The sequence below is a fragment of the Tursiops truncatus genome, chromosome 17 (genome assembly GCF_011762595.2).
Source record: "Tursiops truncatus isolate mTurTru1 chromosome 17, mTurTru1.mat.Y, whole genome shotgun sequence".
Lineage (NCBI taxonomy): Eukaryota > Metazoa > Chordata > Mammalia > Artiodactyla > Delphinidae > Tursiops > Tursiops truncatus.
Genome location: NC_047050.1, coordinates 66,057,588 through 66,070,437, shown reverse-complemented (window position 1 = coordinate 66,070,437; position 12,850 = coordinate 66,057,588). Strand labels below are relative to the sequence as shown.

Below are 12,850 nucleotides of genomic sequence, written 5' to 3'. Positions count from 1 at the left end.
TGAGACCTCTCCCCATTTCTATCTCTTTCTTACATCTATTAGCCAGTGTTTTGTTCAGATGCTTGCAAAGAACACTAGTGAAGTCACTGCCGTTTTATGATCTATGTAACCAGAATGTTACCTTTGCGCATTACAACGTATTCAGAAACCACCACTCCAAGCAGCCACAGGAAGTAGTAAAACCCAATAATTGTAACAGTAATAATATTAGCTAACTTTTGCTGAGCACTTACCAGGAGCCCAGGCGCTGCGCTGAACACCCGCCAGCGGTTCATCCCCTATTTCCTCCTCATAGCCACCGGTGAAGCTTTACCATCCCCATTTCATAGGCGAGTCAACAGGCTTACAGAGGTCAGGTAACTTGCCCCAAAGGAACCCAGGTCTGCACCGCCCCTCAGGCGACCCAGGTGCCTTCTGCCGCTTTCAGTCTTCCTTTCTTTCTTCCCTGTCCCTTCCCTCAGGGCAAACCCTCTGCTTCCCACCCTGTCCGGCTGTTTCACATCTAAGAAGACAATGACTGGAGACTGGGCATCGCTTGTTTCCTTGAAAATAAAGCAGTTCTTGACAGCCACCTGATCCAACAAAGTCCCAGGGCTGCGTGAGCCACCAGATGAAGATGATTGCCAGCATCCCCCACCCCTTCCCCGCCCCCTGCTGCTCCCAAGAAATGCACCGTCCAGGAGGGAAAAGCGGCAGGTCAACAAATAACCCTGGGGCTGGGACTACCCACCAGGCACCAGCAAAACAACACCCCATACCCCTGCCTGCCCCCCTCAGAAAAAAGAGGAAGAGAGAATAAAAGAAAAACATTCAGAATTCTGGAATTAAAAAGTGACTGAGACCATTTTGGCCTCGTGTATGTGAATCTTGTGTTTATGGGCTGGCATTGTTTTCGTTTTTAATGACAGGGTTGGGAGAGGGGCCACCACAATCCTTGTATTGTTAGGGCTGCTACAGGACCAGAACACACGCAGGAGAGAGACAGGTACTCAGATAGTTTGGGGGGCGGGGGCAGGGGATGGGGGGGAGGGTATGTGATCATTTGCAGAAAGAGCTCTGTCTCCCATCTGCTCTGAATGTTCACAGTGATTATATGCTGGTCACAAAGCCAGGCAGGACGCCTGGATGTAGCGTTTTGCAAATGCCCATAGATTTCACACCAAGACTGAGGCTCTGCGCAGGCTCCCCAGACCCCCGTCCAGAATCTTCCAAACACTGCAGCCCCCCGTCCCATGGCTTCCTGACCCCAGCGTTAGTGGAACGGGCCGGCAGCCAGAGCAGGCAGTGTCTTCACACAGGGTTTGGGGTTTCCATCTGTGCCGGGTAAGGAGGGCAGGCTGGGGAACACACTTGATCCCTCCCGCTCCAGGCCGAGAAGCATCCTTGCTTACTTTTAGTTTCACTGTCCTCTAACTTCTAGGAGTGGTTAGAGAACCAGGGAGCCAGATGGCCCAGGTCCAGATCCCAGTGGCTCTACCACTCCTTAGCTGTGTGACCTGGCGGTGAGGGTAGGGATATTTTTAATCTCTCTGAGCTGTGGGTCCCCCATCTGCAAAACAGTGATAATAATAATAATAATAATACCTTATGCGATGGTTGGGAGATTAAATGAGATAACATATCTAAAGCATTTAGAACTGAGTCTGGCCCGTCATAAGAACTCCATCACTGCTAGACATTTTATCATTAACTGCCTTGGTGCGGCTATAGCGAGCATGAAATGGGAAGAACATGCTTGGCCTGATATACGATTTCAATGTTACTATAGAAACTACTTCTATTGTTGGGACCTCCCTGGCAGTCCAGTGGTTAAGACTCCACACTTCCACTGCAGGGGGTGCGGGTTCGATTCCTGGTGGGGGAACTAAGATCCTGCATGCCACACGGCACGGCCAAAAAAACAAAGAAAGAAACTATTATTATTATCATTTACTATTACTGTTATTAGATCCTTAGATTACTGGGGACCAGAAAAACGGAAGAGAGAGAGGAAGAACCCGTCAAAGGACCCATTTTAGCAGCATTCTCCTGTAAGGCCTAGAGTTTCTGAGGTTTTCTAGGGAAGGGGTAGAAGTGACCATCAACAGAACTCATCTACGGTCAAAATTATTCCACGTTGTTGCTCTGTTTCCATCTTGATTCAGGGTTTCCCCCCACCCCGCCGCAGACACAGGGTATATAAAGGAGGAGTCCTGGCCTCTTACAGAGATTACAAACCAGCATCCGGAGTTTAAAAAAAACAAACAAAACAGGGAGAATGCCATGTCTCCAGCCAACTAGGAAAGGAAGTACAAAGTAAAAAGCTCGAGCATCCAGAAAGCCATCTGACATCTAACACACAGTGAAGTGCGGCCATTCGTTAGCAGGCCCGCGGCTACCTCGCCAAAGAATATGGACCAGCAACTATCCCAGGTCCTCACTTCCGCAGGAAAGGGTCAACACCGCCACTGGTGTGACCAAATTCAGGGAGAATCACACAAAGAGGAATAAAGGAAGGCTGTCTTATCGTCCAGGAGGTTCTTTCGTTGAGCTGTCCGAGAAAACTGTCCATCCCGGGCAGGCAGAAGGCCCTGGGACACAGACTCCCAAACCCAGCCTGCCTGCCTGCCATTTAGGAGGAAGAAAAAGAAGCTAAAAGCACAAGAGATCAACTGGATATGGACGGTGAGGAATCACCGGGTTTCAGACCAGCAATCACAGAAATCAGTTGCGGGGCTGGAGGGGGCGGGAGGGGGTGAGTTCTGATATTTCAGAGCTGAGAAGAACTCCCTCTTTCCAGTCCAGAAAAGCTCCAGCCCTGGACAGAAAGGACAAACCGGACAGCATGGGGGAGGGACGGAGAGGAGACGGAGGAAGAGAGAGGAAAAGCAACCAGAAAAAGAAACTGATTTCTTCTACTTTTCAGGGGAAGCCTGGTTTATGCAAAATTCTGCACTCAAAGTCGGCAAAGCAACAACAAGAATAAAAACCACGCTTAACCAGGCAAAACAAAAATGTGATCACATAACAAATCCCCCCGGGGAGTTCACTGGGTACAGCATTATGACCGGCCCTGCACCCACCGAGCCTTTCCATCACCAGACCCATGCATGGAATTCCAGTCGGACCCTCGTGCCAAGGCCTCAGACCACGAGGCACTCCTCACCTCCAAGATGTAACTGCTCCCAGATACTGGAGACCAGGCCACGAGGCTCTGCCCAGCCAGAGATTCTGTGTTTGTTCTTCTGCTGCTTCCAGGAAGGTTTTTCTCCTAATAAATCTTTCAGGAAGTCCCACTCAGAGTTCAGAGGATCCATACACCCCCCTTCTCCACTGGTTAGAGCTTTAGAGAGATTCGCTGTGACCACAGGACTGTGTCAAATGAACAAGCCTCAACTTGTCGCTGCCAGTATGCAAAAGAGGCCTGCGACACCCTATGACAAGCAGCAGAGCAGATGCAGTCCCTACCTCCTCAGAGCCCCGCCCAGCCACCGCAGACAAACACACGTTTCTTCAGGGTTTTCTCCAGCAACTAAACAGCTCCAGTAGCCAGGATGCCAAGTGGTGGGGGAACGGAGGGATGAGACGGGGCTGCCAGCCTCTCTCTGGAGAACAGAAGAGCAGAAAGGAAACACCACAACCTCACCCTCTTCTCCCTAAAACCCCTCACAAGGGATTTCCTCTCTTCTCCCAACTTACAGAAGGGCCTGAAATCAGGGGCTCGAGTGAACACAAGAATATTCCATGCCTGCCAACTATCAGGAAAATTCATGGTGTATCCGCACACCGAACACATGCAGCCTCATGGCTGCCCTTCCCGAGAGTCTACACTCCGGACCACAAACACTGGCATAAATAAGAGCACATTAGCCTAGGGAGGGTAAATCTAACCAAATCAACAATCCATGCCAAAAGAATTACCACGATAGGGGTGGGAGGGCCCCGGCAAATCAGTAAGTGCAATGCAAAAGCTGAGAAAGTTTCAAGAAACAGAGTTGCTGAGTTTTCGGAAATCACCTTGTAGGGGTTAAGGGGGAGGAGACGGTCAGAGGATGGAGGTCGCATCGTATGGTTCACAGACCTCTCGGTTAGCAAAAGGGGCCTCCAGACCGTCTCTGCGGATCCAAACCCGTACCGACGGGAGGGGGTCTATATTGGGAGGTTAGATAATAACACGCTTTTCAGCAAGAGCACAAATCCAGAATTATCTCCCTGCAAGGGCCATTTGATGTCACCCTCTTCCCCTCCCCCCACCCCAAACGCCCAAACTCGCTGCCAGTCCAGAGTCTGGGGATGAGAAAAGTGCACGGTGAACACACCCATTGGCATCCGAAAGCTCCTTCCTTCCGTCCAGTTACTCACCACGCATCCCGACCCGCAAGGCCGAGGCTTCCGAGTTTCCAGAAAGGCAGAGGACAGAATTCTAACTTACTGGAAGGTGGATTCAGCCGTGTCTCCGCAGGTCACCGGGGCCGCCAACAGCCTTTCCGCGTGGAAATCCACTCAGGGGGTTCCGGGCGCGTGCCGGGGCCCACCCTCGCTCGCGGCCCCTCGCTGATACTCCGGGTCCCGGCCGCCCGGAGTCCGCCCGGCCCGCGAGCCCATGTGCTCGGCGGCCGCACGCGCTCGGCCCGCTGGAGCGCGGGGCTGGAGGGCGGCCCGTGACGTCACGGCGGCTCGCGCTCCGGGCTGCGGGGGAGGGGAAAGCGCGCGCCGCCCGACTGGCCGCGTGCGTCCTCGGCCCCAGCGCTGCCCGCGCCCCTCAGCTCCCCGCCGCCCGGCCCGCCGCCCCGCGAGCCCCTCCGCCCGCGACCGGAGCAGCTCGGGGCATCTTGCCGCGGAGGGCCGCGCGCGGAGGCGGGGAGGGCCTGGGCCGCCGGGGGCCCAGACGGCGCGGGGAGGGCACGCTCCGCACGGGGCTGGGGAACCTGGCCGCGCTCGCGCCGCGGCCCGAGAGAGCCAGCTCGAACCCCGTGGTGATGCCCATTCACTTGCGTGCAGCTGTTTCAGCAGTCCTGCTCTCTGCCCCCCCCCCACCGCCCCGCCCCCAGGGGTCCTGGAGGCAGCGAGCCTTCCCACTTGCCAGATGGGGAAGGCGAGTTTGGAGAAATAGGTGAACCAGGATGCTCTGAGATGGGAGCACTTCGCGCAGAAGACCCCTGGCTTAGCTCTATCCCTAGTGGTCCTGGCGCCTCCTTGGGTACCACCAGCATCCGCGGGCCTGGTAAGAGGGGCGCACGCACCTTCCCACCTCCTTCGACGTCTCCAGCTGTCCCCCAGGGCTGAGGTTGGCAAATCCGTGCAGAGGACCGGCTGTCTGCACCAATCCCTCCACTCCGGAGTATTAAACTACCCCTGTGAATGCCCAGTAGTCTCCCCCAAAGGAACAAGAGAACCCTGGCCTCCTGCGGGGAATGCGTTTATCTTGCTTTCTCTACAAGAGCCCGGGACCGGACCGAAGCGAGGAGCTGCCTCCGTTCAGTTCATCATCTATGGAGCACTTAGGGGAACCGGGCGCCCTGCTAGGCGATGGGGATACAAGCCGTAGAAGGAGGTCACAGTCCGGTGAAAAGACAGACACACAAGTGTGTGTTTTCAACATTATGGAAGTGAAGGCTGCCTCTCTGTCCCCCACCCAGTGCCTTACCTCCCCTATCATTTTAACCCACCCAGTGGCCTTGGGCCCCTCCCTCCCTCCCCTGTCTTATGCAGTTTCTCCTATTCCAGTGGCTTCTTCCCAAAGTGAATGGCTCTCCTCTCTAGAAAAAGAAAAAAAAAAAAAATCTTCACGTGGTGCTCCACGTACCGCCTACTACACAGATTCATTTATAATCATGGAACACTTGTTCTGTACCTGGCTTCCTGCGAGGGTCTGGACAGGTCTCTGAGCTCCAGTTGTCAAACCTCAGCATCTGTATAGGCACTGTAGGAACTGTGAGAATTTAGCCCTTTCACTGCTTAAAAATTCTCCCTGGAACCGACCTCTGTCACCCAGGGGGAAGCCGGTGTGCTCCTGCTGTGTGCCCACAAGCCAGGAGAGGTCCAGCTTCCAATAGCAACTTCAATTCCATTCCCTGAAACCCTAATCTGGCTACAGTATCCTTCCTGTTAGCTGTCTGCCTTGGGGCCTCTCCTGGCTGAAAAGATGCCTTGACCCAGGACTCATCAACCTTGACCTTGACTCTGCTTGCCCTCTCTGGATCCCTGAAGCATTAATCTTAAATTCACATTTTTCCTTTTATAAATTCCTCTTTAAAATAAAAAAAATTCAGAAAAATTACAAATAAAATATCTTGGGGTTTCCCTGGTGGGGCAGAGGTTGAGAGTCCGCCTGCCGATGTAGGGGACGCGGGTTCGTGCCCCGGTCCGGGAGGGTCCCACATGCCGCGGAGCGGCTGGGCCCGTGAGCCATGGCCGCTGAGCCTGCGTGTCCGGAGCCTGTGCTCCGCAGCGGGAGAGGCCGCAACAGTGAGAGGCCCGCGTACCGCAAAAAAAAAAAAAAAAAGAAAAAAAACTCTTAATATTCCTACCATCCAAAATTAACTATCAATTACATTTTGGTGTACCTGTTCTCAATTGTTTTTTAAAAATCGTTTTCTTCTTGCAAAAGGGGTACAATACATGTACATTGTAAAAACTTAAAACTATGCAGGAAAATACAGAAAATCAAAATTTTATCAGCCAGAAATAACTTTCATAAATATTAGATAAATCCCAAACATCTTTTTAAGCATATTTATTTATTTATCGAGATAGGTGCAGGGTTGACAGACAGAAAAAATACATTTATTTTTAAATCTTAATACCTTATAGTTGCTATTTTTTAATTTATTTCATTTTCTTTTAATAGAAGACGAGGAAGCCAACATGAAGCTGAAGGAACTGTTAAACTTTAAATCTTCCTTTACCATGTGAGAGATAGTGCTTCCTAAATAATTCAGCAACCAAGGTTCAGAAAAGAGATGAGGAAAAAGAGGAGAGTGAAGTCATGGTGTTTTCTTTGTAGATCTCTCCATTTTATTTATTTATTTATTTATTTACAGGTATTTCTCCAAAGATAACATACAAATGGCCGACAAATATGTTAAAAGGTGTTGATTATAGATATCTCCATTTTAGAAAGCAGGCAACTCCTTGCTCCCACCTGCCCTTACTTCACCTCCTTTGTCTCTTAGTTTTGTTATTGTTTTTAAATTGCCACCCTCCATTCCATCACTGAAATGCCCATGCTCGTTTAGTACTGGGTCTATAATTATACAATTTCACGCTCATGACCAGTCTTTCCCTTTTCTGCATCTGCTTCCTTATCTACAAAATCCATGCATTCTCTTATTACACATTATCGAGCCCCGATCTGCTACCAGGCACGGACTACTCCCTGAGACTCTGTGGGCAGTGAGACAGGTAAGGACCCTGCTCTTGAGTGGCTTACATTCTACTGAGAAAGGACAGACAAGCCAACAAGCAAAGGAACTTCAACAGTGATAAATGGTACTGAGATTCGTAAATCTGGGTGAAGAGCTAAAGGGGGAGGGGCAGGCGGGGAACTGACTCTACACCACCTCAGCAAGAAGAAGCCATGCAGACTGGAGAGTGTTCCAGGCCGAGGGAACCACACGGGCCAAGGCCTGGAGGCATATGAAAACAAGATCCTCAGTCATTCCACGAAGGTGCATGGAGTCAGATAGGCAAACAGTTGCAGCCATCCTTCTCTATTGGGGCAGGAATCAAATGTCTTCAGCTCACCGTTTCATCCACTGCTCCAGCTCGGTAAATACATGTAGAACCAATGAGTGAATGAATGAACGGACATCCTGGATCTGGTGGCTGCAGAATGAGAGTGGAAAGATGCCAGGTAACAGGTCCCTCTGCCTTCCAATCTCTCTGCTCTTATAGCCTCTAGGCAGTCTCTCCAGGGAGTTCCCTGGCGGTCTAGTGGTTAGAAGTCCGCGCTTTCACTGCCAAGGGCCCTGGTTCAATCCCTGGTCAGGGAACTAAAATCCCGCAAGCCATGCAATGCAGCCAAAAAGAAAAAAAATAGTCTCTCCAGGTTTACCTTAAAAAGGAGCAGATTTCTCCCCACCGCTCCCAGCCACCTAGTATCTAACGGTCCCTGTCTCCTTAGCTTTTTCTTTCTCCTAGAATATCCTTCTTTAAGGGTCACCTGTGCTCTGTCTTTTGTGGCTTGAGCCCAGTGTCTCCTCTTCCATGAGCGGTTCAGAGAATACTCTAGGCTGCATCTCCTTCTCTTGGTAGGACTCATGGTCACGTTGGCACCAGCCCTGCCTGGCAACCTCCAGTGGTTAGTGAGTCAACCTCGCCTCCCTCTTCAGCCTCTGAACAGCCCTCAAGCGGAGACTTTGTTTCAACCCTCATTCCTCAAGTCAGACAGGGAAAATGAGACCCAGAGAGCTCACTGGTCTTGACTAAGGTCAGACAATCAGGACGTAGCAGAACCAGGACTTAACACCAAGTCAACTTGCCTGGGTCCCCGACAGCTCACCTGCCTCCTGGTGAAACGAAGCCAGGATGGGTTGTATTTCAGGCAGCAGAGATAGAGAAAGCAGGGTCTCAGTGAATGGACACTTCCGGAACCACACGGATCATCGCTAGCCTGTCACCACCCCAACAGGGGGAACTGGAAAGAACATGTAATTTGATGTCAGAAAGACCTGAGTTTGAATCCAGTAGTTATCAGGTGACCCTTAGTGAGTAGCTTAATCAAAGTCTCAGATTTTAAAACATTGATTATTTTAATTGTGGTAAAATACACATGACATAAAATTTATCATTTTAACCATTTTTAAGTGTACAGTCCATGTTGTTGTGACACCATCACCAACTCTAGAACTCTTTTCCTCTTGAAAAACTGGAACTCTGTATCTATTCAACAATAACTTCCTATTCCCCCCTCCTTCCATCCCCTGGCAACCACCATTCTACTTTCTGTCTCTACAAATTTGACTATGCTAAGCATCTCAAATAAGTGGAATCATGCAGTATTTATGTTTTTTTCAACTGAGCATAATGTCCCCAAGGTTCATCCACGTCGTAGGAAGTTTTGAAAGGTCCTTCCTTTTTTTTTGTTTGTTTTTTGTTGTTTTCGGTACGTGGGCCTCTCACTGTTGTGGCCTCTCCCGTTGCGGAGCACAGGCTCCGGACACGCAGGCTCAGCAGCCATGGCTCACGGCCTTAGCCGCTCCGTGGAATGTGGGATCTTCCCGGACGGGGGCACGAATCCGTGTCCCCTGAATCAGCAGGCGGACCCTCAACCACTACGACACCAGGGAAGCCCAGGTCCTTCTTTTTTAGGCTGAATTATATTCCATTCTGTGTATATGCCACATTTTGTTTATCCATTCATCAGACTGTGGACATTCGGCTTCCTTCCGCCATCTGGCTATTGTGAATAATGCTGTTATGAACATGAGTGTATAAATATCTCTTCAAGATCCTGCTTTTAATTCTTTGGGGGTATACACCCAGAAGTGGATTGCTATATAATATGGCAACTCTAGTTTTAAATTTTCTAGGAATCACAGACTGTTCAGGTGTTTTAAATAAACTTTTTATTTTGGAATAATTTTACATTTTCAGAAAAGTTGCAAAGATAGTGTAGAACCTTCCCTTATCTCTATCACCCAAGCCCCATTATTATTAACATCTTACATGACCATGGTACATTTATCAAAACTGAGAAACCAGCATTGGTATTGTACATCACTAATAACTAAAGCCCAGACTTTATGTGGGTTTCACCAGTTTTTCCACTAATATCCTTTTCTGGTTCAAGGACCGCATCTACAATACAAAATTGTTTAGTCAGTATGTCTCCTCAGTCTTTTCTGGTCTGATTCTTAGACTTTCCTTATTATTCATGACCTTGGCAGTTTTGGTGATAATTGGTCGGGTATTGTATGAAATGCCCCTCATTTGGGGTTTGTCTGATGTTTTCCTAATAAGTCTTCGTTTTCTCATCAGTAAAATGGGGACATACCTATTTCACAGGTTATGTGTAATTAAATGAGCCATCAGAGTTTATGTCTCACCAACATTGACACCCAGATTGCCTGGTACACTAAATCCAGCTACTTTTTGAGAATCTTATGAACTTTGATCAAAACTGATCATTTACCTGCATTTAAGTCAGTAGTTTAAAACCCTTCTTATCAGGGAAATGCATCACAGTGAGATATCACCTCACACCTGTTAGAGTGGCTATCATCAAAAAGACGAGATAAAAAATGCTAGCAAGGATGTGGAGAAAAGGGAACCCTTGTGCACTAACAGTGGAAATGTGAATTGATTCGGCTATTACCGAAAAAAGTACAGGTTCCTCAAAAAAATTAAAAATGGAACTACCGTATAATCCTGCAACCCCACTTCTGAGTATACATCCAGAGGAAATGAAAACAGGATATTGAAAAGATATCTGCACTCTCATGTTCATAGCAGCATTATTCACAATAGCCAAGATATGGAAACAACCTAAGTGTCCATCAGTGGATGAATGGATAAAGAAGACATGGATATATACAATGGAATATTATTCAGCCATGAGAAAGAAGGAAATCCTGCTGTTTGTAACAATGTGCATGGACCCTAGGGGTATTATGCTAAGTGAGATAAGTCAGACAAAGACAACTATTGTATGGTATCATGTATATGGAATCTAAAAAATATGAACTTACAGAATCTGATAGTTGAATGGTAGTTACTAGGGGCTGAGAGTTGGGGGAATTGGGGAGATTTGGTTCAAGGGTACAAATTTGGCAGTTAGAAGATGCATACGTTGTGGGGATCTGATGCACAGCATGGTGACTATAGATAACAATACTGTATTGCATACTTGAAAGTTGCTAAGAGACTAGATCCTAAATGTTCTAACCGCAAAAAAAAAATGATAATTATGTGACGTGATGGAGGTGTTAGCCAACACAGGGTGGTAATCATATTGCAATATATAAGTGTAACAAATCAACACATTGTACACCTTAAACTTAGAAAATGTTGTATATCTATTATATCTCAACTTTTTAAAAAGTGACTCTGGGGAAAAAAAAACACACTCTTCCTCTTTACTAAATTTCACAGAGGACTTGTTTATATCACAAATGAATCACTCAAGCTCCAGAAGATTCTTGACCTATACCTTGAAATAATAGTTAATCAAAGGCTTCCCTGGTGGCGCAGTGGTTGAGAGTCCACCTGCCGATGCAGGGGACACGGGTTCGTGCCCCGGTCCGGGAAGATCCCACATGTCTCGGAGCGGCTGGGTCCGTGAGTCATGGCTGCTGAGCCTGCGCGTTGGACTTTCCTTCTGGAGAAATAGTGTCCTTATGAGTTGGTTCAGAATATGGACTCTGGAGTCAGACACACCTGAGTTTGAATCTATTAGCTGTATGACTTTGGGCAAATCCCTTTAGCTGTTTGTGCCTCAATTTCCTCATCTATAAAATGGGTCCCAAAAGAGTAGTTTCATCACAGAATTGTTGTGAGAATGAATTGAAACGATTCACATATAGCACAGTGTCTGGCACTTTGTAGGTACCTGAAAGATATTAGTGCTTATTAATTTCAACAAGGGTTGTCACACAGGGCTCATTGCATATCTTTATAGGTTTCAGATTTTTTTTCTGGTTAGTAATGTACAAATGAATGTTTATTATGCAAAATTTGAGAGTACAGAAATGTAAAGAACACCAAAATTGTTCATAATCCCACTACCTGAAATACCTATTAGTAACATTTTGACTTATACTATTTCAATCTTTCTTAAAGGTATGCTGAATTTAAGCACATGAATATGATTTTGTTTCTTTTCTTCAAAATTAGGATATCACATATGCTTCTTTATAACCTGCTTTTCTTTAACTCATCTTCATATCCTGAACATTTCCCTAGGGCATTAAATCTCTGTAATTAAATATGCTTTCAAATACTTGTTTAATAATGCAGCATGTGTATCCAGCATAAGAGATTTAACCCTTTCTCTCTCCCTGAACAATTAGACTGTTTCCAATCAATCATTCTTCGTTACGTGGAAAACTGACATGGAAATTCTGGACATGAGCCTTACTGGGAACCTCTATTCCATTCCATAGACTCCATGTTCTGAAGTAGACTTGTGGGGTCAGTGAGAATGAGGATTTTTGAAACTGCCCATTGACAAATTTTTCATCAAAAAGTTTTACCTGTGAGATTGCACATTTCATTCCACCCCCAAGACAGCATTCTTTTCTTGTGGGAGAAGCTTTCCAGTTCAATGGGCAAGAAAGAAAGAAAAAAAGGAAGGGAAGAAAATAATTGCATGTCAGTTTTGTTTTAATTGCATGTTGGATTATTACCAAGAATGAAAACTCCCATATGTGTTTTTTGGCTCATTGCACTTTTTTTATGAGCATGTTTTGCTCAGAGCCACTGCCCATTTTTCTGTGGAGGTGTTCTTTTACTTTTCGGTATTTGTTCCCCAAATTAAGTTCCTTTTATTTATTTTTTTCTTTTCTTTTTTTTTTTTTAAGAAAAGTAGCTCACTATAAAAAGAAAATCAACAAATATATCACCTACCAGAAATAGCTATTGTTAACTCTGGACATAAAACCTTCTAGATACTTATTTACACACAGGAAGATAGAATCACATGATATACCTGATCTGTATTCTACTTTTGTCACTTAATAATACACCACAATGGTCTTTCCATGACAGTACATATATTTCTACAACATTACTTTTTTGTTTTTTATAAATTTATTTATTTTTGGCTGCTTTGGGTCTTCATTGCTGCCCGCGGGCTTTCTCTAGTTGCGGCGAGGGAGGCTATTCTTCGTTGCAGTGCGCGGGCTGCTCATTGCAGTGGCTTCTCTTGTTG

At 47.0% G+C, this 12,850-nt stretch overlaps 1 long non-coding RNA gene across 49 annotated transcripts in view; it reads right to left on the bottom strand.

The window, feature by feature from the left end:
• The window catches only part of LOC109549452 (uncharacterized), a 396,771-nt gene extending 391,888 nt beyond the window's left edge, over window positions 1-4,883 (bottom strand). For 24 of the 49 annotated variants that reach the window (XR_012327361.1, XR_012327376.1, XR_012327357.1 and 21 more), the window contains exon 1: window positions 3,146-3,423. This is a non-coding gene — a long non-coding RNA (uncharacterized lncRNA). Of the gene's footprint in view, window positions 1-3,145; window positions 3,426-4,341 lie in introns of those variants that run through there. The other 25 variants (XR_012327358.1, XR_012327369.1, XR_012327371.1 and 22 more) reach the window with 9 other exon arrangements.
• Window positions 4,884-12,850: the final 7,967 nt, after the last annotated feature.